This window comes from Varroa jacobsoni, unplaced genomic scaffold, assembly GCF_002532875.2.
Source record: "Varroa jacobsoni isolate VJ856 unplaced genomic scaffold, vjacob_1.0 scaffold_1370, whole genome shotgun sequence".
In the NCBI taxonomy this organism is placed as follows: domain Eukaryota; kingdom Metazoa; phylum Arthropoda; class Arachnida; order Mesostigmata; family Varroidae; genus Varroa; species Varroa jacobsoni.
Window position 1 is genome coordinate 100,692 of NW_019214272.1, and position 10,828 is coordinate 111,519.

Genomic DNA, 10,828 nt, shown 5'->3' on the forward strand with positions numbered 1-10,828 from the left:
GTTAATTTTGACTAGAATGGTGAAATCACAGGTCTGCTACTGTTACCGCCCTATTCGATTAGACAACTCATCTGGGCCTGTCAGGTAAAGCTTGCTACGGGTCATCATTATTGGCATATTCCTCTTGATCACCTTCAGTTCTAAATTTTTACCTATAACCAATACACATACCTGAGAATTCAAGTGCACCGATTGAGATTCTATCCATAGTACAAAAACGTTTATTGTCTTCTTTGTCACACGGCTGAACACATTGTTGCCCCAGTTACCTGTGTAGGAACGCCGTTGTCATGATCTGTGAAGAAAATAAAGGAGATGACTCGATAATGATAACCCTGGCAGCTACTAAGAATGCTCTCATTGATGTAATACACATAACGTTATGGCACACTGGTATGAAGCTCCGCTTTTTGCGATAACAAAAAGCCAGTAAGTAAGAACGAAAAGTGTCGTTAAGCGCGTGCATAAGCAACCCAAAGGTTACCTAGATAATTACTCGACACATAAATAAATAGGCTGCCCACATATTTCCCACAGAGAACAATATGAATTAGCTAAATTTAATTAGGTATGCTTACTTTTGCTTTTTATCAGGATGTGTTGCTTAAACGTACGTATGAAATTGCTACATCGGTATTGCCCATATACACCAAACCTTTCACGGTTAGAATTATTCTTGGTTTCCTTGTTGTTGTTCTTTAAAATCTGTGTATAATTAAGCTGTTTTCGTATTAGTAATAGTAATAGTTTGTTTGGTATTCAGTAACTGAAACAAATTTTGCGAAGAATTAAATTCTACAATGCGACAAAACATGTCACTGCTGAGTTGGATCTTGTGTTACGTATTTGCTAGCTGGTCAGAGTTCACTTTTACCCTTTATGGCGCATGAAATAGCAGCATTTGAACCAGCGACCGCAAGCTTTTTTGCGTAAAGCCTCAGACCGATCACGATTTGCCATATATACATGTATAGTCTGTCGAAATCGCTGGTATCTATTTATACCATTGTACATACCTCTATCGTTCTTGGGCTGTAGCATTTGCGTTATTATTATTCTATCTGTGTATTTCATTATAATTGCATACACGCATGCTAATGATACTTAGAATTCTTGATTCACAACATCGCAGTGATGGCTTGCTTTTACAAACGATGTCTACACAGAAGGCACTGGAAGGCTATTTGCGTAGCCTGATTGTAGCTTTTATGCAAGAACTCCGTCATCTACATGATCACACACCAACACCTTTCACCAACTGCTGCTTTAAACCGCTGTAGCTCAGCCTACTTAAGCCCTCCAGGGCTGTCCACAACAGACCGTGTCCCCGATACAGAGCAGCTCTTCGGGAAGTTCGTCGTTAACTTCTAAATTTAGTGCCCCTACGTTGCCTGTTAGCGATGCACGCGTAGTTAACTCCACCTGTTGATAAAAACCTCGTTACGACATATCAACTATAACATCGCCTTAAACAGGGTTACTTTGATGTCAGCTCACAAATACTCGGCTAGCCAACGACGTATGTCGACCTGTAACAAAGTGCACTGCCGTAACACATCTCTCGTAATACTTAGATTACAAGGTTCTTATCAAGTTCTACAGCCAATACCTGAGTAGGAGAGGGGTCGCTAACCAACTCAATATAAAGCGATTTTCCAGGCTCAAAATGAAGCTCCATCGAATCCATGGCCTAGAGTATCCTATTTATAGTGGGAGCACCAATGCCGTTCATGGGAACAGAGCTGGTGGAAATCCTTAGTAGACGAGGACTGCATAAGCAAACTTTAATTCACGCCTGAGAGCGCCGCTTCGACTAGGCGCCTCTTGTAAAGGGACTTCACATTGCCAGACCTGGAGCCTAGAGGTAGACATTTACCGCATGCGCACTGTTCCTTTGTAAAAGGACGTGAGCACTGATGGTAGGATACTTCAGCACGTATGGCACCTGTAGGCAAAAGGTGCCGTTAGTGACATGTATTATTGCCATTATTATCCAAGTTTAGCATTGTTAAGCTATGATACGATCTCTGAAAGGGGTACTACAACTTGCACCAAATGATCTAGAAAACAGCTTTTACTGATGACGACGTATGTGCTTACTAATATTGGAGATCTGTGAGACCGTGGAAGCGCTTCTTATGCTGCTAACGCCTGGAGGCAGTCGCGGACACAAAGCTCGAGTCATTCATTTACCATACATACAAGATATAAGAAATGAGCTGCGAGTAAATATTGTTGGTGTAGTATGTCTGCATATAAAGTGTAGATTGTTTGTTGCTTTCTTTCTTGCGCCTTGAACGCGTTACGCAACACTGTCGTTCAATGAATCATGCTACATCCTGATGCACTGTTTAAAGGTTTTTTTTTTATGAACTTAATAAGATTATTTAATCGCTGCTCTTTCCTAAACGTTTCAAACCCATACATCGTTGAAGCGTTTTCTTAGGCTTTGTTATGAAATAAACTAACCGTTTCTCACTAGGTGGCGGTCCATTAGCAAAAGATTGTCGCATTCTCTCATAATCAATTCCATATATGTAATGATATTAGTCAAGTCACACAATCACACACTAGCGCAAATCGTAGTATAAGCAAAGGCGTGGTCTGTATTCGTACGAATGTACATGCAGGTATCGCTGCCTTAATTTCAGCATTTATAAATAGTCACTACCACAGATAGGTCTAGCACACGGACTTTGAGGATTTGTTCACAAGGTAGAATAGCCAAGGGCATTAAGAAAACGTTATAAAGAAAAAAAACAGCACATACGTTTCATTAAATGCACTCACTTACCGCAATGAGGACCATAGAAGTAGCTCCTTTCTCGTTTTTCGAATGTATAAACGACCTTCGATGTTATACCCTTTCGTTGTTGAAAAATATCAGTGGATGATGGTCGTGATAAGTACCGAGACCGTGCAGTATTGTTGCAAGATGGCAACATATTTATTGCTTTTGTCAATTGAGCTTACAAGCACCAATGAAAATAGCATTTGTGAAAGGATCAGATCTATTTTCTCTATTGCGTGCGCAAAGAATGAATACGTGGCAAGAATTAAAGGCGCCATTGCCAAGGGAGATCAGTCGCCGCTACAGCCACGCCGGCTTTTGCTGTTCAATATGTTGTTGTCAAAAGATATCATGACAGTATGTTCCAGCTTCACCTCGCACCGAGCTGTCTAAACGCGCGGTAAATTATTTGCACACTTGGCCCAATACTCTCCCTGGTAGTGGGCAACGTTATGATGGCGGCAGTAGAAACAGTCGCCGTACCAGGGCTGAAGTGATAACTTAAGTGGTAGGACGTCCTGGCCTGGTTGGCTGCTGGGTGGAATTTTCAAGTTAGGTATGCTAATTGTAAATTCAACTACTTGATCGTTGACATCGTCATCGTTGTTCGTGATGCGGCCGGCCTTATCGCTGACCTTCCAACGGGTCGAAGATCAAATAGTCTACATAATGTTCATTGAACGCATGTAAAATAAGCAGTTGCATAGAGAGCTCTAACCATTTACACGACCTGTCGATATTAGGCGAGATAGACATTGAGAAAAGTAGCTCCTCGGCTTAGGGTTTGAACGCATCGTTTCCAGTGTCACAAAAGCTAATAAAACACCAATAACTACCGCTTAATGTAATTTATATATATGGAATATCGTATCGACATATAGTAGTGTTCCTGAAACGGCTATTCTTTTTAGGTAGATGGAATTTTACTGGTACAACATATGTACTTTGCTGTTCCCGAAATCACTACAAGGTGACTTTATGGTGAAAATGCATCATGCCTTCGTATAGTCGCTCTCGTTTCTTGTCAAGTAATTTATTATATTAACGAATACCTGCATCTATACAATTGGACAGAACCCGTAGTGCCACACTCGGTCGCCCCCCGCTTGCTGTTTTGTTCTTTCTTCGGTCTATTTTTTGCAAACCGATGAGCGCTATAAATTCATTCCGTTATCCGCATTATTAGTTGCTGTATAATTGTCTACCTCTGTGTGTCTTTTACACGACGCAAATATAAAATACAATAAAATTTTTTTATGCTGCATGTTATTCAGGACATCTCTAGAACATCCGACTTTTAGAGGGATGTTTAGTCGTGGGGCGTGGGCGTACGCGGGGGTGCGGCTGTTGTATTTCGAGGCCGGCTTGATCTGTCCGATCCTGAATGGCCGCTCCCCGAAGCACGCTTGGCGGCTCCGCCAACCAGGGACCTTACAGGCTAGCAGGTGCTCACAGCGACCTAAAGAGGCCCGCCCCTGCGCATAATCACCGCACAGGACGGTGACGAACAACTATTTGCTGGAATCTCCCTTTCGGTGTTCGTATAAAATAACCCCTAACCGTAACGAGGTATTAAAATCAGATTACCTGTTTTTTTTTTTACAGAAATACACATAGTCTTCCGTCAAATGGGATTACTAATCTTCAAAGTTCATGCCGTTGGCAAAACCTGTCTTCAATATCTATTGCTTTGCTAGTTACACTTATCATTTTTATACCGAATATTTTCATTTGTATTGGGCCAATGAATGCACCAGTTATATTCGCAAATGTTTGCGTAACATTATTGAAAAAAATGGGTAATATACAGGTTTAAACTCATAGGGGGCTTTACTTGCCACCACAGCTCTAAACAAGTCAAAAATTAGTCTGATTTTTGCGTGAACTTTCCATTTCTAGACAGACAATGTTCTAATATTGAAATGTTTAAGAAATAAGCCAGAACCATGAAAAGGATTTGTAAGTGTCGAAAGACCAGAAAATATTTGGGCTGCAGGTGAATGGAGATGGTGTTTGGTATCGGGAAAAAATTCAGCAGACTTTTTACCGAGAGGTACTTCCTTAGATAATTGCCATCCAGTGAGAATATCCCTGGGGGTCCAAGTTGGTTAAAAGAGCATGGGAAATCTGAGCTAATCCATGTTACTGAAACTCAAACCTAGTCAACAGCAATCTTACAATAGATCTTTGATGGTAACCAGAACGTATTTTGACAATATACATACATTTAAGAGAGCTTTTAAAGAATTTCTATGAGTTCATCATCACTTCAAAGGAGAACAAGCCCAGATTATGTCCGTAGAAAATAAAGTTAAAGCCTATAGGGGTTTGTAAGCACGTCCGGTACAAACTGTTAAAAGACATCAGAAAGAGTTTATGGCCTAGTATTCGGTCATAGAAAGGACCTACGCCAGTACTTGTAGGTGTCGAGGTATTAATCAATAAGCGGCCGCTAACATACGTAACGTTAGCTGACGGGCGATTGTCTCTCGATTTTGTATCCAGCTGGCCCGACGCATGGCTATTCGGTCAAGCTGCTATAGCCAGAAACAGACGGTATGTCCAAAACTGCTTGAAATATTATTTTTTCTTTACGCTGCAAGTATTAGCAATCGTAATTATTTGCCAACAAATTGAAGAGTAAAATCAATATATGTTAGCAGTTCAGTGGAACAACGGCCATTAAGAGTAAATGATGCAGGACTGATAGAGGATCCAGGTTCGAATGGAACGCCTTGGACCATATATTATATGATTTCTGTCTGGTGCGGAAAGGACGGATCTTAGGCGACGATTCTGTGCCATAAAAATACAAATTTTCGGACGACCTATTCACATAATTTACCCAATCAAAATATAAGTACTCCATATTAATTCCATTGTATTGCACAGATTATATGTATATGTGTGTCATATGTCAAAATTGTAAATAGGGCGTATTTGGTTTCAAAGAAATTAGATTGTTTTGTCATGAGCGGGCCATTTTGAACCGCCGCCTTTGCTGACTGTAAAATATGCTGGAAACAACAAGGCTCTAATTAAGAGTATTTGGCGGTCGTGATTCGTGTTCAGCAGTTTCTCTACTCTGATGCAGAACTATGTATTAGTTAAACCTAATTCTCAAATGTATTTCGTGTGTTCATTCAGTCGCTGAGCATCTGTTGGAACATCACAACATGCCACGAATCATATATGCACGTGATTAACGCGTGCACACATGCACACCCAATACGATTTCGTACATATATCTGATGACCTAATCAAATGCCTTACTTAAAATTCGTGGATCCATTTGACTACACTTCACTTTGATCTAGGAAGTTAACAAAAAATGCTTGTCGGAGTAGCGCATAACTACTCCACCGCAAGATTTTAAGGTGTTGCCCTAGCTGAAGAATAAATTCTGCCAGCATAGTATCAGGGGTTATTACATATGACCTACGTTGTTTTCAATAAAAAATAGTAGTCGTTAAGCTATTAACTAGTGTTACTCAGTGCACTATAATGTCGTCATAAAAAGACAATGTGTGACTGGTCGACTTTTTATTGCTTCATTGGGCATAATGAGGTCTCCAAACGCTTTTGTTGGACAAACTTTAGAGGAAATGAGCCAGGATTCTCCCGCGCATATTATTGAATCAATGCTAAAACAGCATTAGCTTCTACAAAATAACAGCTTCGGGTCACCTACAAAATAAATATCAGTGCACCTCACAATTCATCTTTCACAGCTGCCACGCTGGTGATCGATTTGCGGATTGCCAGCACCGACACAATCTATGATTCGAGTCCAGCAACAAAATAGGCCCCGGGGAAGCCATGCCATGTTAAGTAGGGGTTCTTAGAGACGGCAAACAAGTAGGTCAGGCTGGGTAGTCCTTCGTAGCTGTGCGTAGCCAAACCAGTAAGGCCTTGAGATCCGAAATGTTTTCTTGGAGTCGGGCTATCTGCTTGTTTAAGCTTACAATACGCAGCCTGTGAACCAGTTGTTAACCTATCGCGCAAGAATTACGTTATTTTAATTCCGTAAGTTGTTTGTCACTATGCGACCATCATGTAGTTTCTGTTCAATTTGATTTCTTTTTTAGGTTTAGTCATGCTAGTTTCTACCGATTTTTGATGGAAATTCGATGGAGTCAAAAAGGCGCGAGAAACCGGCGTATCGGTTACCACAATTAAGAAATGTTTTTCTGGCTTAAGAAAAACAGTATCGAACGCGAGAAAGGTTGAGTTTTTTTATTGCTGTTTATCGCTCGAGGAAGCGGCAAGTAGCGCTACCATAAAATTGTAGAACGAACAGTTGAAATTCGCTAGAACTAACGCAGTAATGAATACCATGAAACTGACTTACCAAACTTACTTATCTGTCCTTTTTCTTCGTAAAAGCCTTATTACCTGCGTCTGCGAATATATACAGCCTAACTTACCTTGATCTACCAGATTTTAACGGTATTTTGCAATGGACTTAGCGCAACAATTTCAAATATCGAGAACCGCTTTCAGGTTAACTGCTGATGTTGCACATTGGCCAACCAAATTTACACTTCAAGATAAAACACTTTAAGATAAAAACCGAAACTGCAATTTGTTCTTGTTACTATACTTTTCGTTAGCGTTTCCACTTCGGTAGAAAGTTCGATTGAAACTTTTTGCATCGAAGTTAACATGCTGCTTTCTCACAATTTTGCTTGAATATATCTGAATCAATATGTTTTCCTTTAGCGAATAATATGACTGTGTAATAATGCAGAATTTGCAATACGCGTAAGTATTTCAGTTAAGATTCATATTTAAGTTAAATATGAGTATTATTTGCTGCGATTCAACATAAATTATAAATTGGGAAAATGGTTAAAAAAATCGGTCCCTCAATTGGCGGCGCTTCTAAATTTGATTCAACAAAGAAATATCTTTTGACATTGGCCGAGATAACTGCACGTAAGTTATCTGGATATAAATAATTATACAGATATATGCTATATGATCTAAAAAAATTTTTGGTAATACCTAAGTTCGACTCCGATCTGCCAATTCTGATAGCTACAGCTCCTCCGTGCCAACTCCAAAGTACATTAAAAAGCAAAAACATATTGATTGAATCATAGCTCGATACTTCGGCCTTACACAATTTCTGTTATACCCATTTTCTAATACAGAACGATTTAAGGCTTCGTAAGGCCGCAATGTCAGTGTACCACCAATGAGGGAAGGGTTTCATAAAAGGTGCATAAATTTCTTCGTAGAAATACAAGCCGCCGAAGAAAAATTTTTGAGAACTTGTTCGTTCCAAAGGTAATCTGGAAATTGCCTTTTACAGTATGCTTGTCTTTATTTTTCTTGGAGATACGTATCTATACTAGATATAATAGCGATAGAAATAGAAAAGGAAAATTTTCCTAAGGAAAGGCAAGCTGAGCGCAAATGCTCTCGGTGCTTCAATATTTTAGCGAATTCCCAACGTTCTTTCGGACACGGAGTTGTCATACATTTATTAACACATATTGCTATTTAGAGATTTAAGTACGAAGAAATGTCATCGTTCTAATTTTGGTTGGGCCCTGCATGTAGTTACCTATATAGGCTTGACATACTCGCGCGATACCCAGTAAATATGTCGTTTGGCTTTTCAACATCCTTCCTGCCTTTGAAGTTTTTGCGAGAATATTTTAGCACTTAATGAAGTACTGCAATGCATGAAATCTTAAACATATTCTGACATAATAAAGTTAGAAATTAATCAACGTGACCTGCAACATAATAATCTAATGAATTTACCTCGGTCATAACTCTGATGTTAATTTCGCACATGCTTGTCCTGTCTCCGCCTGAAAGCTGTCTGATCTGCTAACCATTGTAAATGATGATTGTTAAAAAAATTTATTGTTATAGACGTATATAGTTCAAGTGCCTGCATGCTGTCTGACAAAAGTAAATTAATGTGTTTTATTAACAAACGATCCACTGAAAGTGAGTCCTCGTCGTAAATATAAATGGTTTCATTAATTCTTATGCATAATAACAATATCTATATAGTATACCAGTTGTATAATGTAACAAAAACCCTATTCTGGGTTCGAGCGACAATATGGGCATCTTTGACGCCAGTTTATCTTTGATTTTTATCGACAAAGATTGATTCATGTTGAGGGTGCGTGGGACTCTGCTTTACTAACTAATATACATCTGCTATCAGCTGTGCCATGAGCTCATTAATTGACGAAGCTAAGAGTGTCTGCATTTAGCAAAAACGTTTGTATTGTAGGAACAATTGCGTGTGAAAGCTTGTGATTTTGCGCTTATAATTATGGACAGTACAATGGCGGCTTTGAGATACACCTCTCGTGCAGCGCGTTTTTTCAAAATTGTGGGTGCTTGTCTGCAAATAAGGTGGAGACAAATTCAATATATAATAGCAAATAAATTCAAGAGCCTAACGATGTCTGCGTCGAGTTCTTCTAGCAACATTCAAAGTCCTTGGCAAAAGCATTTCTTTGAACCTTTACTTGAAGCTGATATAGAAAAAAGCAAGCAAAAGTTGCTTAAACGCGTTGCCATTAACACGTCAGTGGGCAGGACAGCCCCCCGCGGCTGATTAACAATGCTGAAACGATTGATGCGACATCAGCTCAAAGTGGTCCCGTAATTTTTAAATGTGGACATATGCTTTCATCGATACGAAAGACTAGCACTGCACAGCCTAATTAAGTTTCATTTCGGGCACTGAAGTTTCCACAAGCACAATACATCATTCCGAGTAGATATTCTACGCCTCTCAAACAAATTAAAGAAGATCTTATGCAGGATAGTTCGAGTCGAGACGTAATGCAGAATTCGAAGGAAAGAGCTTTTGCTAACAGCCATTCGACTGTTTCCGCAGACAGAGGAGCTCCACCCCTGCGAACGGAAGACGGGAAGTCATGGGAGGAAAAGACAAAATTGGCTCAGGAAAAAGAAGAAAATCCTCACGAGTGTTAGGAACAAGTGGGTGAAAATATTAGCAGGAAGACCGTACTTTTCCGTAAAATTCCGAATTGTTCTACGCAACCAATTATCGGCGTTGTTTTGAAGGCAACTACCGATTCAAAGACTAAAAAGCAAAGGCAGCAGCAACCTTGTGAAGCGCCCTGGGAAGCGACAGGTGACCACAAGTCGACTAGCAACCGGAAATAATGAAACAGACCATACACATAGCGGAAGTCAAGGATATCGATGAATCACAGTTGCTCGTACGGAGCGGTATAGAACAAGCAGTGGCCGCAACGACGAAACCGATACAATAGACGAAAATGATGAAAACTAAGTCAGATCCCTCACGAACAAATAATACTGGGCCCTATACGATACATCGGCAACGACAATTAGCTAAAAAACTGCAGACCCGGTGTAGGTAGGGCGTCGTAAGAAACCGGATCCGAGAAAGTTCGAAAAGACTGGTGTCTTCCGGATGATGACCACCATAAAGGAAATGCAGAAGCTGCAGACATCCACCAACTTGCTCATACTGCATCTACCTGCCTGAGATAACTCGTGAATTCACGGGAGAAGCAGGACGACTGGTGCGCTAGAAGCGTTCCAACTAGTCACTGAGCATTTTTTAATATCAATGTTCACTAATGGGCAATGATTTGAACTCCACGCTAAGCGTCATGCCGAAAGGTTCTAGGCGTATGAGAGACGCGTATCTACGAATCGATGATGGGATTCATCGAAAATGAAGTCTTTGTAATTGTTTCTAGTTCCTTTTCATTTATAAGACCTGGTATTTAAGTATGTATTATAGTGTTATGAAGCACATAAAGAAACGATATCAATATAGAACGGTTTTGTTTTTAATCGATTGCTTTTGGTCTAAGTATAGTCAGCAACAGGTTTAGCTGAAGTTTTTGAGTTAATGATAATAAATGGGTACTCGTACGAAAGCTAATAAAAATTTAATAATTAAGTAATGAATAACTGTTCCTTCGAGGGCCATTTGGTGAATGCCGACGTTTTTATCTACATGACTAGCTTCCATACCGGTAAGAATTTTTTAAGGAA

General features: G+C 39.9%; 1 long non-coding RNA gene across 4 annotated transcripts in view; it reads right to left on the reverse strand.

The window, feature by feature from the left end:
* LOC111269269 (uncharacterized) overlaps positions 1 to 1,936 on the reverse strand; it is a 26,048-nt gene extending 24,112 nt beyond the window's left edge. The window contains exons 1-2 of one of the 4 annotated variants that reach the window (XR_015314524.1): positions 1,017 to 1,933; positions 172 to 295 (exon numbers count right to left, since the gene is read on the reverse strand). This is a non-coding gene — a long non-coding RNA (uncharacterized LOC111269269). The other 3 variants (XR_015314522.1, XR_002685686.2, XR_015314523.1) reach the window with 3 other exon arrangements.
* Positions 1,937 to 10,828: the final 8,892 nt, after the last annotated feature.